The sequence below is a fragment of the Pantherophis guttatus genome, chromosome 6, assembly GCF_059756535.1.
Source record: "Pantherophis guttatus breed Tessera chromosome 6, ASM5975653v1, whole genome shotgun sequence".
NCBI classification, from domain to species: Eukaryota; Metazoa; Chordata; class Lepidosauria; order Squamata; family Colubridae; genus Pantherophis; species Pantherophis guttatus.
The window spans coordinates 81,643,831-81,664,959 of NC_142068.1; the positions used below are offsets into that span (position 1 = coordinate 81,643,831).

Genomic DNA, 21,129 nt, shown 5'->3' on the forward strand with positions numbered 1-21,129 from the left:
AGCACACGCATGCACATGTATATGTTCCAGTTTGGGCACTTGGTGCCGAAAAGGTTCGCCATCACTGGTCTATTCTATAAGTTTAGACAAATGTAAGGAGGAGAAGACTAGAGGGAGAGAAAGAGTTAGTTTGGTGTAGTGATTAAGGCAAGCAGTCTAGAAACTGGGCACCAGGACTTCTAGTCCCAGCCGAGGCTACCTTGTAGGGTTGTTTTTGTGGGGGAAATAGGAGGAAGGAGTATTGGTATGCTATCAATGGCTACCAGTCCAGTGGTGGGAGTCAATTTTTTTTACTACCAGTTCTGTGGGCGTGGCTTGTGGGCATGGCATGGCTTGGTGGGTGTGGCTTGGTGGGCATGGCAGGGGAAGAATACTGTAAAATCTTCATTCCCTCCCCACTTCAGGGGAAGGTTACTGCAAAATCCCCATTTCCTCCTGATCAGCTGAGACTCAGGAGGCAGAGAATAGATAGGGGCGGGGTCAGTCAGAGGTAGTACTCACTGGTTCTCCAAATTACTCAAAATTTCCGCTACCGGTTCTCCAGAACTGGTCAGAACCTGCTGAAACCCACCTCTGTACCAGTCACAATGATAATATAGCATATTTGGCTTTCTTTTCCTGCTTTGCTAATGACAAGTTTATTTCCGCGCACACACACAGATGTTCTTACCATTACAGGACTGCTGACTGCTAAATATTATGCTTTTGAAGGATAGTTACATATTTTTCATCAGTACATGTGATACAGTGGTGGGTTCCTCCCGGTTCGGCCCGGTTCTCCCGAGCTGGTAGCGGTGACGATTGTATATCTCAAATATACAATATACAGTTCAGGGAATTGGAATTGGAGGTATTCTTTTTATACCGATATGTCCAGCAGGAAGTGGGCAATAAAAATGAGAAGAAATACTTCAGCATCCAAGGACGGCTCTTCTCACATCATTTTTATTTTCCTTTGAACATGCAAGTTCCACTTAAATGCGAATAATAGCGCTTTAGAGAAAGGATGCATTCATCTGCGTTTGCTTCGACTGTGAAATGTTAATTGTTTGAAGCTAAACGGCCTTCTGCAAATTGACCTAAATGGGAGGATGATGTAAAGAACATGCTCTGTTTTACAGGCTGGTGATTTCCTAATTCAGTTAAGAGATTGAAACACTCATGAGCAGTACGCTTGTGGATTGAAGTTCAAAAGCCATGCTATTTCATTACCTGAAAATAGTTTTCAGAAGCCTATTTAAATATTAACAGGAACCCATCTTGTCTGAATCTGTATTCGAGATTATGGAGAAAGAGCTCAGCTAGTAAACCAAAGAGAATTTTTTTTTATTTGGGCTTTCTCTAACCTGATCCCAAGCCTTGTCAGAGTAAGTGTAAACAATATATATCGGTGATGGCGAACCTATGGCATGCGTGCCACAGGTGGCACACAGAGCCATATCGGTGGGCACGCGAGTTCAGCTCTGCTGCACATGTACACACTGGTCAACTGATTTTTGGGCCTTCTGGGTCCACTGGAAGTCAGCAAACAGGCTGTTTCTGGCCTCCATAGGGCCTCTGGGAGGGGGTGAGGAAGGCAGTTTTCACCTTCCCCAGGCTCCAAGAAAGACTCTGGAGCCTGGGAAGGGTGAAAAATGGGCCTACCAGGCCCACCGGGCCACCACATGCCAAAAGCAGGGGAAACGCGGGGGGAATCACGCACATATGTGTGGGGGCAGGGTGCATAGAGTTATGGGTGTGGGCACGCATATGCCCGACCCCCCCCACTCCCCTCACTTTTGGCATGCGATGGCAAAAAGGTTAGCCATCACTGGTATATATCATTTCCCATTGTGCTTTGATTTAATTGTAGCCAGAGGTGGTATTCAGCCGGTTCGCACTGGTTCAGGCGAACCAGTAGCGGCAATCACGGATGGGCCTGCCCAAGGCTTCAAGTCGTGCTATTTAGGCACATTTTTGAGGCTGGACGCATGCGCAGAGGGCGCGTGAGTGAGCAAAGTGCATGTGCGGAAGGCCGGGTGCATGTGCGGACAGTGCGTGCGCAAACCTGTGGTAAAGATAAGTGAAACCCACCCCTGATTATAGCCCTGTAGAGGAAAAAATGGATGGAAAGTACAATGTGGGTTTTCATCATTTTATTAGCTATAAGAAATATTTTTAAACCTCAGGTTTTGAGTTTAGAAGACTTTATAGATATGTAAAAAACAATGCCTCCACCTACTTTCATATTAAAAAATGGACATGACGGGGAAGGATTCCGAAGGCTATACTGACTAAAGCTCCTGAATTTTATTGGGTTAAGGTAAATGAGCAGAAATTTGGGAAAGAAAAAAAATTGCTTCTCAATCTGTACCATAATCAGTACCTTCATGGATTTGATGCAACCGTGGAGACATTTTCAAAAGTTCGTAAATGGGGGCGCCAAATTTTTTTGGGGGGGAGTGAGTGGCCATAATAATCCTAATAAATAATAACATACAACATTTTTAGAGACAAGTAGCTTTTTCTGCCTCTTGCAATGTACCAATAGCAGAATGGGTATGTATATGTGGTACAGGAGAAGTCGAAGATATCTCACATATTTTATTGTACTGTGAGTTCTACAGAGTTTATAGGTCAGTGTATATTCTGCCCTTATTAGAGAGTTTGCCAGGGAGGACAGACAATTTTTATGTAGGCTTTCTCCTCGAGGACTCAAACCTGGCTATCACGCATGCAGTGGCAAAATTCTGTGTTGCAGCAATGTTCACAAGAAAAAAAATTGGTTACAGAATGGTAGCTGTCAACTTGTGCCAATTTTTTTGAAGAGATCTCTAACAATTTTTAGAAAATTATATTTACTCACATACGTATCGGCTTTTTCCACTCACGTAAATAAGGGAGTGACCCTAACAGTTTGAGAACATGTATTTTCTTAACAGGGATGTTATTATCCACTATTAATGTCAATAGTATTTTTTAATATATTGTAAGTGAGGTCTATTGCTGATCTATGACTGAAATAAAGTTCCGTTCCGTTCCATTCTGTTCCGTTCCGTTCCGTTTCATTCCGTTCCGTTCCATTCCATTCCATTCCATTCCATTCCATTCTTGCCTCTTGCAATATTAGGTGGTGTTCAGCAATGGTGGGTTGCCCCCGGTTCGCACCGGTTCTATAGAACCGGTAGTAAAACTGGCGGGAGGCTCCGCCCACCGACTCCGATGTCACCAAAATGCTTCCGCGTGCGCGGCCCCACTGTGAACTGGTAGTAATGGTAAGTAGAACCTACCCCTGCTGTTCAGGCACTATGAAAGCTTGTACCCAATGAAAACAATGATACCCCATGATTTTTCTAGGAATTATGTAACCAAACACAAGGCTGCCCCCATGTCCAGGACGATTCACCTTTTGTATCAACACCACACAAATCCAATTATAATTGCAATACACGCTGAAACAAATTAACAAAGCTTTGACAAATGAAAAAAAAAAACAAAAACCCCAAGCTAGTGATACTTGCTCTGGAGAATTTCTGTGGTATGAAAGATGACCTGAAAATTCATACAGTCACTGATAAAAGTTTTCTGCTGCTGGCAAGTTGGACTGACTTTCTGACATTTCAATAAGTCTATACAAACCATTCTATACAGAGATGGACTTTCTGCATCTCCATCTGAAAACAATAAAGCAACCCTAGCTACTCAGCGCTGGCATTCTGCTGGAGTGTCTTCTTGAAAAGGAATCCCAACTTTCAATTAGCTCAACTGCTTTGAGGCTTTCAGCCGCAGAGAAGCTGTTCCTTTTGAAGAAAAGGGAGATCTTCTATTGAGATGATGACTTGAACTCAAATGGGGAAAGTTGTTGTGAATGAATTCATATAGATCTGTATTCTATATATATATATATATATATATATATATATATATATATATATATATATATATATATATATATATATATATATATATATATATATGTGTGTGTGTGTGTGTGTGTGTGTGTATAATGAAAGGCAAAAGGGCTGCAATATGCTCCCTCCCACATCACATGCTGGGGTAGACCAGGTGTCTCGATAGAAAAACACTTAATCTCTCCCCTGGCTCAAGCCGATGAAGGGAAGAGAACTTGTGGCTCAGAGGTTAATACAACTGCCTAACATGCAGACAGCCCAAGTTCGAATCCAAGTAAGGGTATGGCTAGCTGATGAGAACTAAATAGCTTAAAATAGATCTATACTAGTCTCTCTTTATTTCTTTATCAGCAAAATATAAATTATATATATTATATATATATATATATATATATATATATATATATATATATATATATATATATATATATATATATATATATATATATATATATATATATATATATATCAGTACTAATATGTGTTTTTCTTCTAGCCAGATTTTCCCTACGTAACCAAGGTTTTTCTGCAGCACCAGCTCAGTAGAATCACATCCACTCGATTCTGGGCTTTTTTCTTTTCTAACAGCTAGCAAGCTCTTCCTGCTAGGTGGGAGACCTATATAGATCTATTTCTAGCTCGTTTGCTTTCATCAGTAGGCCACACCCATATCTTATGTATCTTAAGAACATTGATACAGTACTAATATATATATATATATATATATATTATTATACTAATACTATAACTACTAATACTACTATACTGTATACTAATATGTATATTCAGTACTAACTAGCAAGAGTTTTGTAGATGATCTGGAACCCCTGGAATATATCCCAAATGGTCTTTTAGGGCCTTTGACGTGGTAATCAGTGGTGGGCTGCTGCCGGTTCGGACCAGTTCAGGCAAACCGGTAGTTGCGACCAGCCCCGGCATTATCCCGTCCTATATTGCTGTGTTTTTGAAGCCGTGTGCATGCGTGGAAGACCACATTTTCGGTGCTGGGTGAACCGGTTGTTACATTATGTGACGCCCACCTCCTGGTGGTAACCCTTTTTTCTTCAACTTTGCAGATAAAGTTGTCAACTGGCTTCCAGATTGGAAACTGTGTAAGTGTAAATATGCTTTTAAGAAATGGGGTAGACAAATTCCATGCTTGCTATTAAAATATGTGGAGACATTTGATATAATGTCTGTTAAGACTTTACCATAGATGTTTTTAACATCTAATAGGGAGGGAAATGCTGAATATGTTGCAGAGGTGGGGTTTTTTTGGGGGGGGTATAGTGGGAATAATTGCAGAATTTTTGAAGAAAGTAATATAGAAATATATCTACTACAGAGGTGGTATTCAGCCGGTTCGATCTGGTTCGGGTGAACCAGTAGCACCAATGAACAGCTGGCCCCACCCACCTACCTGTCCTATCCTGTCCTTTATTTCCTTCTTTCTGGCTCAGCTGATTTGCACGGCACAGCTGATTTCCATGCCTCCGCTGTTCTACTTACTGGGGTTGCCTTAAAAGGTAAGTAGCTGAGCTTCAAATTGCTATATTTTGAACGCTGTGCACAAGCGTGTTAAGTGCACACTCACCAAACCGGTTGTTAAACTAGTTGCATCCCACCACTGATCTACTACTAAAACTCTTGTTGTCATTGGGTGAAATGGTGCATCATAGGGCAACAGTTTTGAACTGAGACACCTCAAATAGGCTAATATACAGACTACAGTGAAAATCCAGGACTTCTAAGGCAATGAAATTTGGGGAAGTTGTGGTTGCTTCAGGCTGCCGCTGTGGTCCTGTGATGGTCATTTTCAATGTTACATGACAATTTTCCCAGCCAGTCTCACAATCCCTCGTACCCTCCCCCAGCTAGCAGCAAGGAATTGACTCATTTGGTGCAGTAAAATAAGGTAATAATGTACAATCTTTACTTTTTGCATAGTAATATATATTAGCCATTTCTATAACAACAAACCTATCTGGCAAGGGTGGGTTCTATTTACCTTTACTACTGGTTCGCAGTGGGGCTGCACGCGCACGCTTGCTTCGGTGGTGACATCGGGGTCGGTGGGCGGGGCCTCCCGCCGGTTTTACTACCAGTTCCATAGAACCAGTGTGAACCAGGTCAACCCACCACTGCAAGGAAGGGACGGTTCCTGATGCTCCCTACCAGCTTCTCACAAGGAAACTCAATGGGGAAGCCAGCAGAAAGTCAGAATTTACTCCCCCCTCTCACTGCTTTTTTGCCCATCTTTGGTCATTCTGTTTGTCTGTATAGGTAAGAAAATATCTTTGAAATAAGGACCCCATGAGCTCTAGTCGACTAGTCATTCTGTACAAGAGCTGGAATTCAGTTTCACGTGCTTCAGCTTTCTGTCCTCTATAAATTTATCGGCCACTAGAGACAGTCATTGTAAAGACAGTTAAAAGAGGAACTCTGCAATTACATCTCCTTCCCTTCTCTTAAATATTTATTTTGCATCTCTCCGTGTAACATCTTTCATATTGGCTAATGTGATATTTTCAGGGCTTTTACCACTCCTCTCTATAGAAAGGGGTTAACTGATGTAAGACTTCTTGTAACCAGATTCTTTCCTAAATAAAACTCATCTTTATTTTCTTTTACGCCAGCACCAGCATCAAGAACATTAAAAAAAAAAAAAGTTGTACTCCCATCTTGAGTATTTATTTTTCCATGCAATTTTTCTCACTGCCTAAAACCATCTGCCTAGCTAGCAGCTTATTCTTAACCATTGGTGGTGAAAGATTTGTCTAAATATTGGCTGTTGCTAAATATTATTTTTTTCAGGGAAAGTGCTTCAGAACATGGCCATCCAGGCACTCTTGGGATGCTAATTAATATGATCATTTTTAGAGGCATCTAGAACACAAGGTCAAAGCAGCCCTAAGGCAGCCCTGTAGCCAAGAATATCCACATATTAGAAGAAATAAGTCCTGTTTCAAAAGCCTGAAGCTTGGACAAGATAATCAAATTTTGCCTGGCCCCTTGGTAAAGGCTCTCTTTATTCATGCTTGCTTGCCCTCCTCTCCCTGTCTAATGTGTGTTCAGTTTATTATAGCTATGAAGCCAAGAATGCCTCTGGAATAGCACTTTCCACTGGTCCATCTCACATTATGAAAATAATTAGATTATAGTTTCAGCTCTCCACATAATTCATTCAGCCATATCTTGGCTTTAGTAAACTGAGCTTCAAGCTACATATGCTTATATTCTGATTGCTTGGTTTAATTACAGTTATATAAGATGAGAAGATGAGAACTATTCCTGTTTCAGGGTGTCTAAGAAAGATATTTCAATAACATGAAAAAAAATGTCAATCAACCTACAGTTAACAGGCATAGCAGATGGACAGGCATGGCAGATGGTTGCACTGTGCAAACAAGAAACTTTAAAAAGTTGTACTGACCTATAAAATACTGTATTAACATTATAATATGGCTGCCTTTAATGAGGATGTAAAAACACAGATTTTTTTACATCCTCATGTAAAAGTAAAAATTTGTGAATGCTTTAGCCAATAAAAACATATTAGGACAACTAGATGATTCATGCACACAGCAGAGGATCAGTATGTCATATCATATTAACAAATTTATCATAATTAAATATACAACTGAATGGCTTTTTTTTTTTTTTTGAATATACTTAGTGACTTAGGCTCTGTTAATACATTTGATTTGGTTTTGGTTTATCAAGTTTTGTGATTTTCTTTTTGGTCTTTTTTTTTTAAAAAAAACCCCCATTTCTGCTTTCATCAGCTTGGCATCACAGAAGCTCCCCTACTCAATACTAACTCTAGATTATTTATACAAGTTAAAAAGTGCAAATCTCAACTTCAGACCCTGAGAGATTGCACTTGCACATCTCACCAGTCTGACATTTGCTCATTTATTCCTTCTGACAGTTTCCCTCCAGAGTCTTTGGTAAGATATTTTGGCAGAGGCATTTTGGAAATCCAAATATACTATCAACAAAACCATATCTATCTTCCATCATTCTGTCCCCTCATGTTTTGTTTTTGTTGATGAAAATAAGATTTTTTTGTGTATTAAAAGTAGACATCTGCATTGCTCAGACCCCAGACTCAGTTTTGTGTCCCTTTGTGTGCATCACATATTAAAAAGGGGTCATACAATCTAGACCAGGGGTGTCAAACTTGGTTTCATTGACAGCCATATCTGGGTTGTGTTTGACCTTGGGGGGCCGGGGTAGGTGTGGCCAGAGTGGGCATGGCCTGCTCGATGTCACTCATGTCAGGGGCGCCTGTGGCAGTCTGAACACTCTGCCAGCGACCCTCCCGAGCTCCGTTTTTGCTGGCAGAGGGTTGCAAGAGGCCTTTGCAGCCAGAAATGGAGCTCAAGAGCCTGTTTTTGGTGGCAAAGGCATCTAGATCAGGCGTGTCAAACTCAGAGCCCGGGGGCCAGATCCGGCCCGTGGGGTGTTTAGATCTGGTCCGTGGAGCCACTCCGGATCTGGCCCTGGGCTTTGAGTTTGACACCCCTGATCTAGACCAAGTTTAGAGAAAGGCAACAAAAGTCTCCAGTAATCAGGAATTAAGAGAAAGACTGAAATTGAGGGAACAAGAATGTTTAATCAATCAAAATTAAAATAGCTGAATGGATGTCCCCCACAGAAAAGGCAAATACCTGGTTTTTTATTCACCACACAGACCTACACACATGTCTCTGTGTATATATGTATGTTTGTTACAGAAAAAGAATCTATCTGAATATTAGGGAAAAAAGATTATAGCATCAATTAGTTTAAAGAATTGTGCATTGTTTCACTGAATAAATAACTATTGGCTAGATACCCATTAGCATTAGCACTTAGCTTACATACCGCTTCATAGAGCTTTTACAGCCCTCGCTAAGTGGTTTACAGAATCAGCATATTGCCCCCAATAATCTGGGTCCTCATTTTACCCACTTCAGAAGAATGGAAGGCTGAGTCAACCTTGAGCCGGTGAGATTTGAACTGCTGAACTGCAGCTAGCAGTCAGCTGAAGTAGCCTGCAGTGCTGCACTCTAACCACTGCGCAACCTCGGCTCATCAGTAATAAGTATACTTGCAGTGAACAATGGGTTCAGTGTGATCACCTGTGATTTGATCTAAAACACTGTGATACAATGATCTATTGGGTAAGAAATATTAAGAAAGTTAGTAAAGTTAGTGTTTCATTTATTAAACAAAAGTAATTATGAAATGTCTGGAACATCTTGCCACCAGAGGTGAGATCTGCTTCCACCCTTCCAGTCTTCTAGAAGCACCTTAAAATCCGACTCTGCCGGTTGATGTTGGGCGTTGATGGAGGTATACCATGCTGGATGTGGTTGGTTGAGTGAGAGATAAACACCTCCCTGCCCCCGGTACCATCCATACTCTTGGTTTTTAACCTTTATTTAATTGTTATTAATTTTAATGCTTTTATATTTATGCTATTAGTAATCACTCTGGGTAGTGAGATAGGCAGCATATAAATCCAATATATTTAACTAAATTAAATGAAATAAATACATGGGAAAGACCAATCTACGAGTGGATATAAGACACTGCAGCATAACTATCTGTATAGTTATTCATCAAGTAAGGATTGGAGAGTTTCACATAGGAAATTGCAACCATCAAATAAAGGAAAAAGCCCTTTGAATTTCTGCTGTTTCAAGGAACATCTTCAATTCCATTGATTTCAGTGAAACTAAATTTAGGGTGGATCCAACCCATTGATTGTGTGAGCTATTTCTCTCTGCATCTTGAAGCCAAACAAATTAACTCCATGTAGTTTTTTACACCCTGCAAAACTACACTTAATAAAACACTATATTCTGTTGGAATTTGAGCTCGGTATCAATTTGTTTATAATGCGTATTAATGATTTCAATATGTTCCTTATGGTACTTCATTTTAATATCTTTTATAGAACAGTATTTTTACTCTAAATAACAAAAAATACTCAAAAAGTAGGGTTTTAAACTGAATTTTAAACATTTTTAAGTTGAATTAAGGCCAAATAATGTGTTCTTAGGGCTCAAAAACAAGTTTTAAATAAATTTGAGGTTACTGTTTTAAAATCCTCTATGTGGGGCAAATATTTATAAAACATTAGGAACTAGAACTTCCAGGTTCCATTCAGCATTTCTACGGTAATTCTAGAACCTCAATAACCAAGGTTGAATTGTTGCAAGACTGTAGCAAGAGAATAACAAGCTGCAAACACCAGAAGAAGGCTGCATCTACCTTTTATGTGAAGGATAGAATGTAAATGCAGAAAATAATTTTATGTTAATGGAATAACCCATAGATGAATTACTTATCATAAGGATAAATATTTTATAACAAAGAATCTGCTCTCGGCAGCCAAGCTTGTCTGAGTATTTTGTAAATGTGGCAGTTTTATTTGAAGATTGGCTCACCCAGGAAAGGATGTTTGTCCATTGGTGATAACAGAGCTAATATTGCTAGTAATGAATTTTGAAATGGCTTTGTAATCACAGTTGCATTATATTTAAAGGTTTTCCATTTTTATTGTGTATGAATGTGAATATTAGTATGTATATATTATGCACGCACATATTTATCATTACAATTCTATTTATTATGAAAGGTTTCTTCTAGTCTGCTTGTATATGATAGGGACGTATAGTCGTATAAGAAAGTACGGTGTGGTCTTCATGTTGGATTCAAATATTTCTATCAATTATGAATATATATATACACACCATTTTCCCCCCAAAATAAGACTTATATTAATTTTTGCTCCAAAAGACGCATTATGGCTTATTTTCCGGTTAGGTCTTATTTTGGGGGAAATATAGGAATGAACACCTCCGTCTACTGATGATCTTAACTGGGGCTTATTTTGGGGGTAGGGTTTATATTATGAGCATCCTGAAGAATCATGCTAGGGCTTATTTTCTGGTTGGGTCTTATTTTCGGGGAAACAGGGTACACACACACACACACATACGTATGTATGACACCTTCATAATACATCTTGAACCAGGTGGCTCGACAGAAAAACACTTAATCTCTCCCTTGGCTCAAGATGAAGAAGGGAAGAGAACTTGTGGCTCAGAGGTTAATACAACTGCCTAACATGCAGGCAGCCCAAGTTCGAATCCAAGTAAGGATATGGCTAGCTGATGAGCGCTAAATAGCTTGAAATAGATCTATACTAGTCTCCCTTTATTTCTTTATCAGTGACACTGTCAGGGCATTTATTAATCCCATGTTTGGCTCTGGGACTAATTACCCTGGTTTAAAGGAGGAGATGAATCGAGGCTTATTCCAAGTTGCACTATTCTGATAAAGAAACGCGAAGAAGGTTTCTAATAAAACTCATTTATTTGTTATAAAGAAAATAAAACACCTCACTAACTAAGAAAAGTTAATTGTTACATTTTTGAAAGTAATTCGGGCCGGCTATCTTTCAGCCGGACCTTGCTGGAAAGAGAACAAAGGAAAGAGTGTGTGTGAAGGAATGTGGGTGGATGCGGAAACACGTAGCTTACTGATAAGAAGTTGGCAAAGCTACGGAGAGTCTGACAGTCCAGAAATAATGAAGCTCAGCTGGGAAATAAAATAACGCAGTGACAGACACACACACACACACATACATATACATATATATGGAATTTAATTAATTGTGAAGGAACAGCAGAAATCTTAGTAGCCACCATGAAACTTGATGAGCTTGGATCTGAGTGGAGATCAGCATCAGGTGCTTTAGCCTTACCTTGAGTGGTGAGGATGGCAGAAAAGATCACTGGTAGTTCACTTCCTTCTATCCAGGATATGGCATATCAGCGATGTTTGAGCAGAGTCCACAGGATTGTCTGGGATGCTACACATCCTCTTCATGACCTGTTTTCCTTGTTACCTTCTGGGAGGAGGCTTCGTGGTATCCAAAACCGAACATCCAGATTCAGTCACAGTTTTGTTCCATATAGCATCAACCTTGTGAACTCTCCGGTTTCCTCTTTCCGCTCTGTATTCAAAATGGACAGTGATTTACACACACACACACACACATACACACACACACACACCACTATAGCAGGGGTTTCAAACTTGATTTCATTGAGGGCTGCATGAGGGTTGTGTTTGACCTGAGGAGATGGGGGGCATGGCCAGGGTGGGTGTGGCCCGCTCGATGTCACTCATCTCAAGGGCACCTATGGTGGCCCGAGTGCCCTGGCAGCAAAAACAGGCTCCTGAACTCTGTTTTCGGCTGTGACGGCCTCCAGCAACCCTCTGCCAGCGCAAACAGAGCTTGCAAGGGCTGCCCACGGCCCTCCCGAGCTCCATCAGAGGGCTGCAGGAGGCCGTCGTGGCCAAAAATAGAGCTCAGGAGAGCTGTGCAGAGGCACCACGGGCCTGGTCCTTCACTGTTTCCAGGGCAGCCCTGCGGGCCAGATCTAAGCACCCCGTGGGCCAGATCTGGACCCCAACCCCAAGCCTTGAGTTTGACCCCCCTGCACTATAGCATGTGTATAACATGTGTATATGTGTGTTATCTATGTGTTTGGATAGTTATACACTTTCTTTTGAGATCAGGCAACAGGATTTCATTTTTAATGTGGGCCAGTGTGCTCACAGTAAAACAAATTAAAATAAAATTATCTTATTATTATTATATTGAGTAGATTCTTCATTTTGTGGCAAGATGCTTTTGTGGGGAAAAAATAATTTTTATAGGAACAATTGATTGATGCTAATATGTTTGACAATCAGTAAAAGAAATGAAATAAAATCCTAACTTGCAAACCAAAAGCTGATTACACGTGAGCACGTTGACATTAATTATATGAAGCACTGCATAGCAGGAGTCTTTGGCTGGTTTCACATTTCGAGCTTAGCCATATTGTGGTTTGTTTTAAGTGTGGCTTGTTTGTATACCCCATCATTGTGGTTGCTAAACAATCATCTTTGGTTTTTCATGTTTATTTATTTATTTTAAACATTTATATGGCTGCCCGTCTTGTCAAACATAACGGGGCAGCTAAGAGCAGTAATTAAAACACAATATAACAAAAACAGGGGAGAAATCAGCTATCCAATTCAATAACTTCATCCACACAGTCTCCCGAGCTCCAAATTTGCTATGCAGGTGCAGGAGGAAAAGACACCGCTTAATGGCTTTCTGGAAGACTGAGAGGATGGGGGGGGGTCTCTAGGATGCAAAAGGAGGGGTGGGCTTCAAAAATTTTAGCAAGGGGTTCTCTGTCTGGTTGCTGGGTGGGCATGGCCATGGTGGGCGTGGCCTAGTCGGCCTCCTGCACCAAGGTGGGGGTGCCTATTTGCCCTCCTGGCTCCGGAGGCTTTCCTCGAGCCTACGGAAGGGCAAAAATGGCTTCCCCAGGCTTCGGAGGCCCTCTGGAGGCTGGAAATGAACTTCTGGTACACCCATTTTTCGCTCTCCCCAAGCCTCTGTGTGCACTTACCTGCATCCAAAAGAGGCTGCATGGTGACTCCTGGGAGGGGAGGGGAGGGGTGGGTGAAGACAGCCAGGAGTGGGATTTGGGGGTTCTCCGAACTGCACAGAATCTTAGCTAGAGGTTCTCCCAAACCCCTGCGAACCCCCAGCAGCCCACCCCTGTGTGAAGGAGAAGGGTAGGGTAGGGCAGGAGCCAAAGTGGAAAAGGCACCTCCTGCATCCACTAGATCAGCGGTCACCAACCGGTGGTCCGTGGACCACTGGTGGTCCATGAGAAATTTTTGGTGGTCTGCAGAAAAAAATATTTATATTTTTTTATATTACACTAAATCAGGGTCCTCAAACTATGGCCCCTGGGCCAGATACATGTGATGAATGTTTGTGTTGCTGCAGAGTCTCCCCCTTTGGGGTCTTTTTGTGCGGGTCAGAGGGGGGAAAAATTCCGACTTGGGGTCTGCTTCAGCCTCCTGGTGTGGGGCTTTGGGCGAAGGCTGGTGGCGAAGAGCCAGAGGCCATATACAGTAGGACTGTATCATGGCCTGGAACTGGCTGACTATCTCAGCCTGCTGAACCTCCAGGCACTGGTACCTAGCCTTGCACTCCTGCAGGTCTTCCCTCTGCTTGGAAAGGCTATGCTCGGAATCCTCCGTGAGGTGCTTCTACTGAGTCTCCTTCTCGGCCAGATCCAATTTGAACTGAGCCAGCTGTTTTGCCAATTCTTTCTCGTGGTGGTTGCTTAGCTCCAATAACTGCTTCCTGTTGGGGCCCTAAGGAGCCTGGGAGGGCAGATGATAAGTGGGTGGGAGGGGAGGGGCAAGTAGAGGTAGGGAGACGCCCCTTGATGTGAGTGACATCGAGTTGGCCACACCCACCCAGTCACATGACCACCTATCCACGCCCACCCAGCTGGTCATTAGGCAGATCATATTAGTGGTCCATGGAATTTAAAATTATGAATTTAGTGGTCCCTGAGGTCCAAAAGGATGTTGACCCCTGCACTAGATGGCAGCCTTTGAGAGATGGGACCTGGAGTGTGCCTGCTATAACTGATCTAGCAGGATGGACAGATACCTTTTGGGAGAGGCTACCCATAAGCAACTAAGTCCTGTGCTACATAGGGTTTTAAAGGTCATTAGTGTCATCTTCCACTGAACATTTCCCCCCCCCGAAAAAAGTGGGAGCCAGTACAGCTCCCATGGCAGTTTGGACAAACTGTCCAAACTGCCCCATGGACAAACTTAGAGGCACAAAGTACTGTTGAGCTGCTGCATTTTGGACTAGTTGTAATTTATGGGTAGTCTTCAAGAGCTACCCCATGTAGATCACACTGCAGTAGCCCAACTGGGATGTCACCAAAGTGTCAGTGACCATGAGCAAGACTTCCCGGCCCAAGAATGGGCACATTGGCACATAAGATGTATCTATTGGAACTAAATTGGTTTGTTTAATAAACCACAATTAAATCATGTGTTTATGTAAATTAAAGTGCTGGAGTTATGAAAAAGAATAACTTTTATCTTTTTTTTATGAGGGCAACCTGGTCTACCCAACCAGGTTGGGATGGAGCACATTGCTTCCATTTTTGCCTTCCAGCCCCAATCCAGGGGCCTTCGCAGGCAGTCGCTTTTGTGACTAACTATTTTTGTGTTAAATTTGTATTTACCGACAAAGAAATAAAGGGAGGCTAGTATAGTTCTATTTCAAGCTTTTTAGCTCTCATCAGCTAGCCATACCCTTCTTGTTGCCACCAGTTCGTCTTGCGCGCATACGCTTGCTTCGTGTGCGTGTAGCCTTCCGTGCATGTGCCCGGCCTTCCATGCATGCGCCCGACCTCAAAAATGTGCCTAAATAGGATGGCATAGAGCTGGGGCAGGTGGGCAGGTGGGTGGGCGGGCAGGTGGGTGGTTGGGCGGGCCCACCCATGATTTGTGCTACCGTTTCGCTTGAACTGGTCTGAACCGGCTGAATACCACTTCTGCTTCTGGGATTCAAATCCTAGTTTGAATCCTAGATCTATACTAGTCTCCCTTTATTTCTTTGTCGGTAAATATAAATTTAACAGAACCTTTATCTTACGTACTCAGTTTTTCTGTTATGGTATGCATTATCCTGGCAATCAAAATGGAGGTTATATTACCATGAAGGACAACCCGATCTGCATATCAAAAGAGGAGAAAAGGTAGACCTGGATGTATTCAGGCTGTAATTAACTAGTTTATAAATAAATACAGTACATTTCCCCTAGATTTTTTTTCGCTTAACAGCTTTACAATCAAACCACGAGATACCTGGCAATGATTTCATATTTGTTAAAGATTATCTAATGCATAAAGCAGAGATATGACTTGCTTCTACAGCTCTTTAATTTAAGTAGGGATAATTGGCACTTTGAATAATTGTATATGAAAAGCAATCTATTCTCTCACTGCTGTATAATAGGTGATCTCCACTTTCCCACGAGGCCAGATCTGTCTGAATTCTCTTTTAATGGACAGAAACAGCCTTCTTACATTTCCAAAGAAGAGAAATAAAAGATTTGCCTCTGGCAAATGATTAATACTAAAGTGCAATGGTTGTATAATCTCTGTCTTTTTAAAACCTCTACCCCAGATTTCTTTTTTAAATTATTGGCAGTTTTCTATTTTTCTGAGTAATGGATTCGTTAGACCTTATGAAACCTTGTTGAAATATATGTGATGTTTGAAATGAAGCTTTTAAACAATTTAACATTAGGATTATACTTGCTCTCCAAAAAGGATCTGAGGTGGAATAAAAAAAACACACACACAATACTTGTGAATGTCCCTGTTCCATAGGCATGGCCCTTCACAAACAGATTTGTAAGTGCATTTATTACTAGGTGATATTTGAAATGCTTATATTTCACAGCAGAGCTCTGAATGGACTTGTGAAACAAGAATCCAATGCAGCACCATGAAAATCTACTCTAAATCAGGGGTCACCAACAGGGTGGATTTGATTTAAATCGAGTTGATTTAAATCACAATTTAAATCATGATTTAAATCACTAGTAAAAAGGCTTAATTTAAATCAACTCGATTTAAATCATAATTTTTAAGGAGCAACTGTCATCTCTGCTATTCCTTTGACCCACTGTTGACTCACCGATAGTCCCAGTGTTGCAGAATATACAGCCTCATGCTACATAACTAAGCTCCATTTCATGCTGAATAAACTAAATTATTTATGTATCTTAAATAGAAAACTATCTTACGATAGATTTTTACCCCAAAAGTTTTTTATTAAAATAAATTCGATAAAAATCAAAAAAATCAGATTTTTTTGATTTTTTTTAAAAAAATCATTGATTTTTATCCACCCTAGTCACCAACCTTTCGGACCTCAGGGACCACTAAATTCATAATTTTAAATTCCACCGACCACTAATATGATCTGCCTAATGACCGGCTGGGTGGGTGTGGCTAGGTGGTCGTGTGACTGGATGGGTGTGGCCAACTCGATGTCACTCACATCAAGGGGCATCTTGCTAGCCTCTACTCGTTCCTCCCCTCCCACCCACTCATTGCCTGCCCGCCTGGGCTCCTTAGGACTCCAACAGGAAGCAATTGTTGGAGCTAAGCTAAGCAGCCACAATGAGAAAGAGTTGGCAAAACAGCTGGCTCAGTTCAAATTGGATCTGGCTGAGAAGGAGGCTCAGTAGAAGCACTTCACGGAGGATTCCGAGCATAGCCTTTCCAAGCAGAGGGAAGACCTGCGGGAGTGCAAGGCCAGGTACTAGCGCCTGAAGGCTCAGTGGTCTGTGAACGTCAGCCAGTTCCAGGCCATGATGCACTGGAACAAGCCCCTCCGGCTCTTTGCCACCAGCGGCACTTCCCTCCAGCCTTTGCCCAAAGCCCCACACCAGGAGGCTGAAGCAGATCCCATTTCTCCCCCCCCCCGACCCACACAAAAAGATCCCGAAGGGGGAGACTCTCTACAGCAACACAAACATTCTTTGCATGTATCCCGCCCAGGGGCCATAGTTTGAGGACCCCTGATTTAGTGTAATATAAAAAATGCAAATATTTTTTCTGCAGACCACCAAAATTTTCTCATGGACCACCAGTGGTCCACAGACCACCAGTTAGTGTCCGCTGCTCTAAATAAACACCTTGCTCCAAGATGGCAGTCCAGCCCCCTCAGAGATATTAGTCTTGGAAATACCTCCAAACCCATTAGCGCTGAAAGCCTCCTAAATCTGCTTGCCAGACAGAGCACAGACAGTTAAGAGTTCACAAAGCTCCTGGCCTGATCCAGCCCATTTTTAAATGTACAGTTCATCTTTTCTTTTGCAAGCTCTTTCCTCACACCAAATTTGGTTCTGTTCGCTTTAGTTTTGGGCGAATTATCCTGCTGGATTGACAAGATCCTCAGATCCTTTACTAACTCTTTCCCAACACTTTGTTTCAGAAACAATGAGTTTGATAACCTTTTTGGTTGTATATTCATTCTAAATACATACTATGTGGTCCAGAGATACAGTTGTTTATGAAGTTCTCCCGTGATTAAGGGTTCTGGAGAAGTTACTTCTATCTTCTAAGCCAGCAATGCTTTTGATCTAAAGTTGAAAAAAGTTGAGGAAATCGGTAATATTTATGTCGCTCTTGGTATAATGAGCTTGAACGTTGATTGATTTTGGTAAATTGATGGAGGCTTTCACTAAACAATTTTAAATTAGTTTTGTGTGATCTTAAAGTGAGATTAATGCAAGAAACCGTTTTGCTTCATATTTAATGGAGGCCTCAAATAACAAGAGCTGACTGTAACTGTCCTATAATTGGAGAAATAATAAGGGAATTGGAACATTGACACCAGGCCAAAATGAACCAGAAGTCTACATTCTTCCCCATCCTATCCTGAAACCCATATAAACATAGAAAAATAAATGATCATAAATGAAAAAAAATAAATGAAATGAAAATAAACCCTTACAAATAAAATTAATCTAAACAATTCCTATAAATCAGTCCCCTTTGGAATTGTTCCTTGAAACCTCATTCTTGTGAACGCTAGTGAATGGTTGTAATGCATCAGACTCGAACCGAATGAATTTTAGCATTGCTTTATAACCATGATGGCAAACCTATGTCATGCGTGGCACCCAGCGCCCTCTCTGTAGGAATGCGTTCAGCTTCGCCGTGCATGTGCACGCCTCCCGCTAGCCAGCTGGTCATCGGATCACTGTCGCACATGTGTGGGGGGTGGGGCGTGCCTGGGGGCCCATGCGTGCATGTGGGGGGGCCATGCGTGCATGTAGGGGGTGCATGCATGCACAGGAGGTATGCGCGCATTGTGTTTTGGGTGTTTGGGTGCACACTCATTGGGCACTCCATCTGGAAAAGATTAACCATCACTGCTTTATAACAATGCAAACTAGAACGTTATAAAAATCCTACAATGTCTACATTTAAGGTTGGTTTTTAAAAAAGGCCATTTGAGATTATTATGAAGGTGACTTTGGGGGTGGTGGTGGTTTGGTAGCCACTGCCTTGGAGAAAGGAACCTATGGAAAAAGAAAATGCATTGTTATTTTTCTAATACTTATTTTAAAATGGCTTCCCAGTGCTATATTTTCCTCTCTAATGTTAGTTTCAGCAATTGTGGCTCTTTTATTTTATTGTAATCTATACTGTATGTTTTAGCCTACTTTTACGAATGTTGGGGTGTGTGCATCTGATATGCTCAAATAAATAAAGGCATTTCCAAGCATGGTATTTCCATATTGCTTTGAAATGAAAGGAAAAATTGTAATACCGTATATCTGATTTAGGATATTTATTGACTGCCTGTTTCAAAAGACTTGTGATTATATGGTGCATAATATTTAATTAAGTTCTTTATACGTGTAAGCCTTCCATGGTTGTTGAGGAGTAATTAAATAATTTAGGATGAAATCCTAATCCCACTGGAAGCTCTTTGAAATTTTCAGGATATATATATATATATATATATATGTCTTCTTAAGTTTTCGCATGTGTGCATATGCAAAAAATTAAAATCTCTGGTGTTTTCCCGCATCATTATAAATAAGTTGGTTAAAATGTTTAAAAGAAGAATGTTAAAAGAAGATTTTAGCTGGGATTTTAACCAGAATTTTAAACATTTTAACCAACTTATTTACAATGATGCGGGAAAACACCCGAGATTTTAATTTTTTGCATAAGTTCTGACTTACTGATGATGGTTAACGAGCCAGAAATAGATCTATATAAGTCTATATATGCCCCCTTAATCCTTTGAATCGGGGTGGAGTCAGGGCAACTGAATGGAGCTGAGTGTTTACTGGCTGGATGCCCTTCCGGTCGCCAATGCAGAGTTCGCAGCTGATATTTACTTATTGTGCCCAGAGAGAGAAATATCTGCTGCTACCTAGGATCGAACTCACAGCCTTCTGATTGTGAGGCAGGAGCTCCACGTCTAGGCCACTGCACCACTCAAATTTTCCAGATAATTATGTAAATGTATAAATGTCCATTTATATGGCCACCCACTCACCAGTCCACTCAGGGAGGCTAACGAAGGTTAAAAATGATAAAAGCAGAACAGAAAATGATACAATAATGAAACATAACAAAATAAAACATAGGAGCATCCAATTTTAAGACTTGTGGACTTCAACTCCCAGAATTCCCTAGCCAATCATGCATGGGAATTCTGGGAGTTGAAGTCCACAGGTCTTAAAGTTATCAAAGCTAGACAGTCATGCACTGAGGAACAGGCACACAACTCGAATGTGACTGAGCACAAAGAATCCATAGTATATTGTTTGAAAAAGAGGGGTCTTTCAAATAGAATTGCAGCCTGTAGGAGACAGGGATTTAGTGGCACGGATTTTTCACTGTCTGTTCACCTACTGCAGGGTGTAAGGTACAGATAGAAGGTGAAAGATTTGTTCTCTATATCTTCTCTGTTTATCTCTCTACGTGCTTCTTCTGTAAAACAGGGCTAATCTGAGCATTTCTTCAGAAGTTGCAGGTGCTCCAACACGAGGGTTTTAAGAAGAGATTTGACAGCCATTTGTCCAGAATGGTATAAGATCTACTGCTTGGACAGGGGGTTGACTAGAAGACAAGCTCCCCAGATGGATTTGTAACTGGATGACCAACCTCATTCAACATGTAGTCCTCAATGGAACTTCATCTACATGGAGGGAAGTATTCAGTGGACTACCCCAAGGCTCTATTTTAGGCCCGGTACTCTTCATTAATGACCTGGATGAGGGGATAGATGGGGAACTCATCAAATTTGCAGATGACACCAAGCTGAAAGGAATAGCCAACACACCGGAAGATAGACTTAAGATACAGAAGGTTCTTGACAGACTTGAACATTGGGCGCTATCTAACAAAATGAAATTCAATGGTGAAAAAAGTACGGTTCTACATTTAGGCAAGAAAAACAAAATGCATAGGTACAGTAGATGCAGTTCATTCAATAGTAGTAACTGTGAGAGGGATCTTGGAATCCTAGTAGACAAAACCATTTAAATATGAGCCAGCAGTGTGCAGCAGCTGCCAAAAAAGCCAACACAGTTCCAGGCTGCATAAACAGAGGGATAGAATCAAGATCACGTGAAGTGTTAGTACCACTTTATAAGGCCTTGGTAAGGCCACACTTGGAATACTGCATTCAGTTTTGGTTGCCACAATGTAAAAAAGATGTTGAGACTCTAGAAAGAGTGCAGAGAAGACAACAAAGATGATTAGGGGATTGGAGGCTAAAACATATGAAGAACGGTTGCAGGAACTGGGTATG

General features: G+C 41.3%; 1 protein-coding gene and 1 long non-coding RNA gene across 4 annotated transcripts in view; one reads left to right on the top strand and one right to left on the bottom strand.

The window, feature by feature from the left end:
- The window catches only part of CTNNA3 (catenin alpha 3), a 957,874-nt gene that overhangs the window by 514,685 nt on the left and 422,060 nt on the right, over positions 1–21,129 (top strand). The gene's annotated exons all lie outside the window — the stretch shown is intronic.
- Positions 11,537–17,908, bottom strand: LOC148113177 (uncharacterized). Its single transcript, XR_015728531.1, has 2 exons — positions 17,837–17,908; positions 11,537–11,904 (listed from the first exon to the last, which is right to left on the bottom strand). It is a non-coding gene; the product is annotated as an uncharacterized LOC148113177 (long non-coding RNA).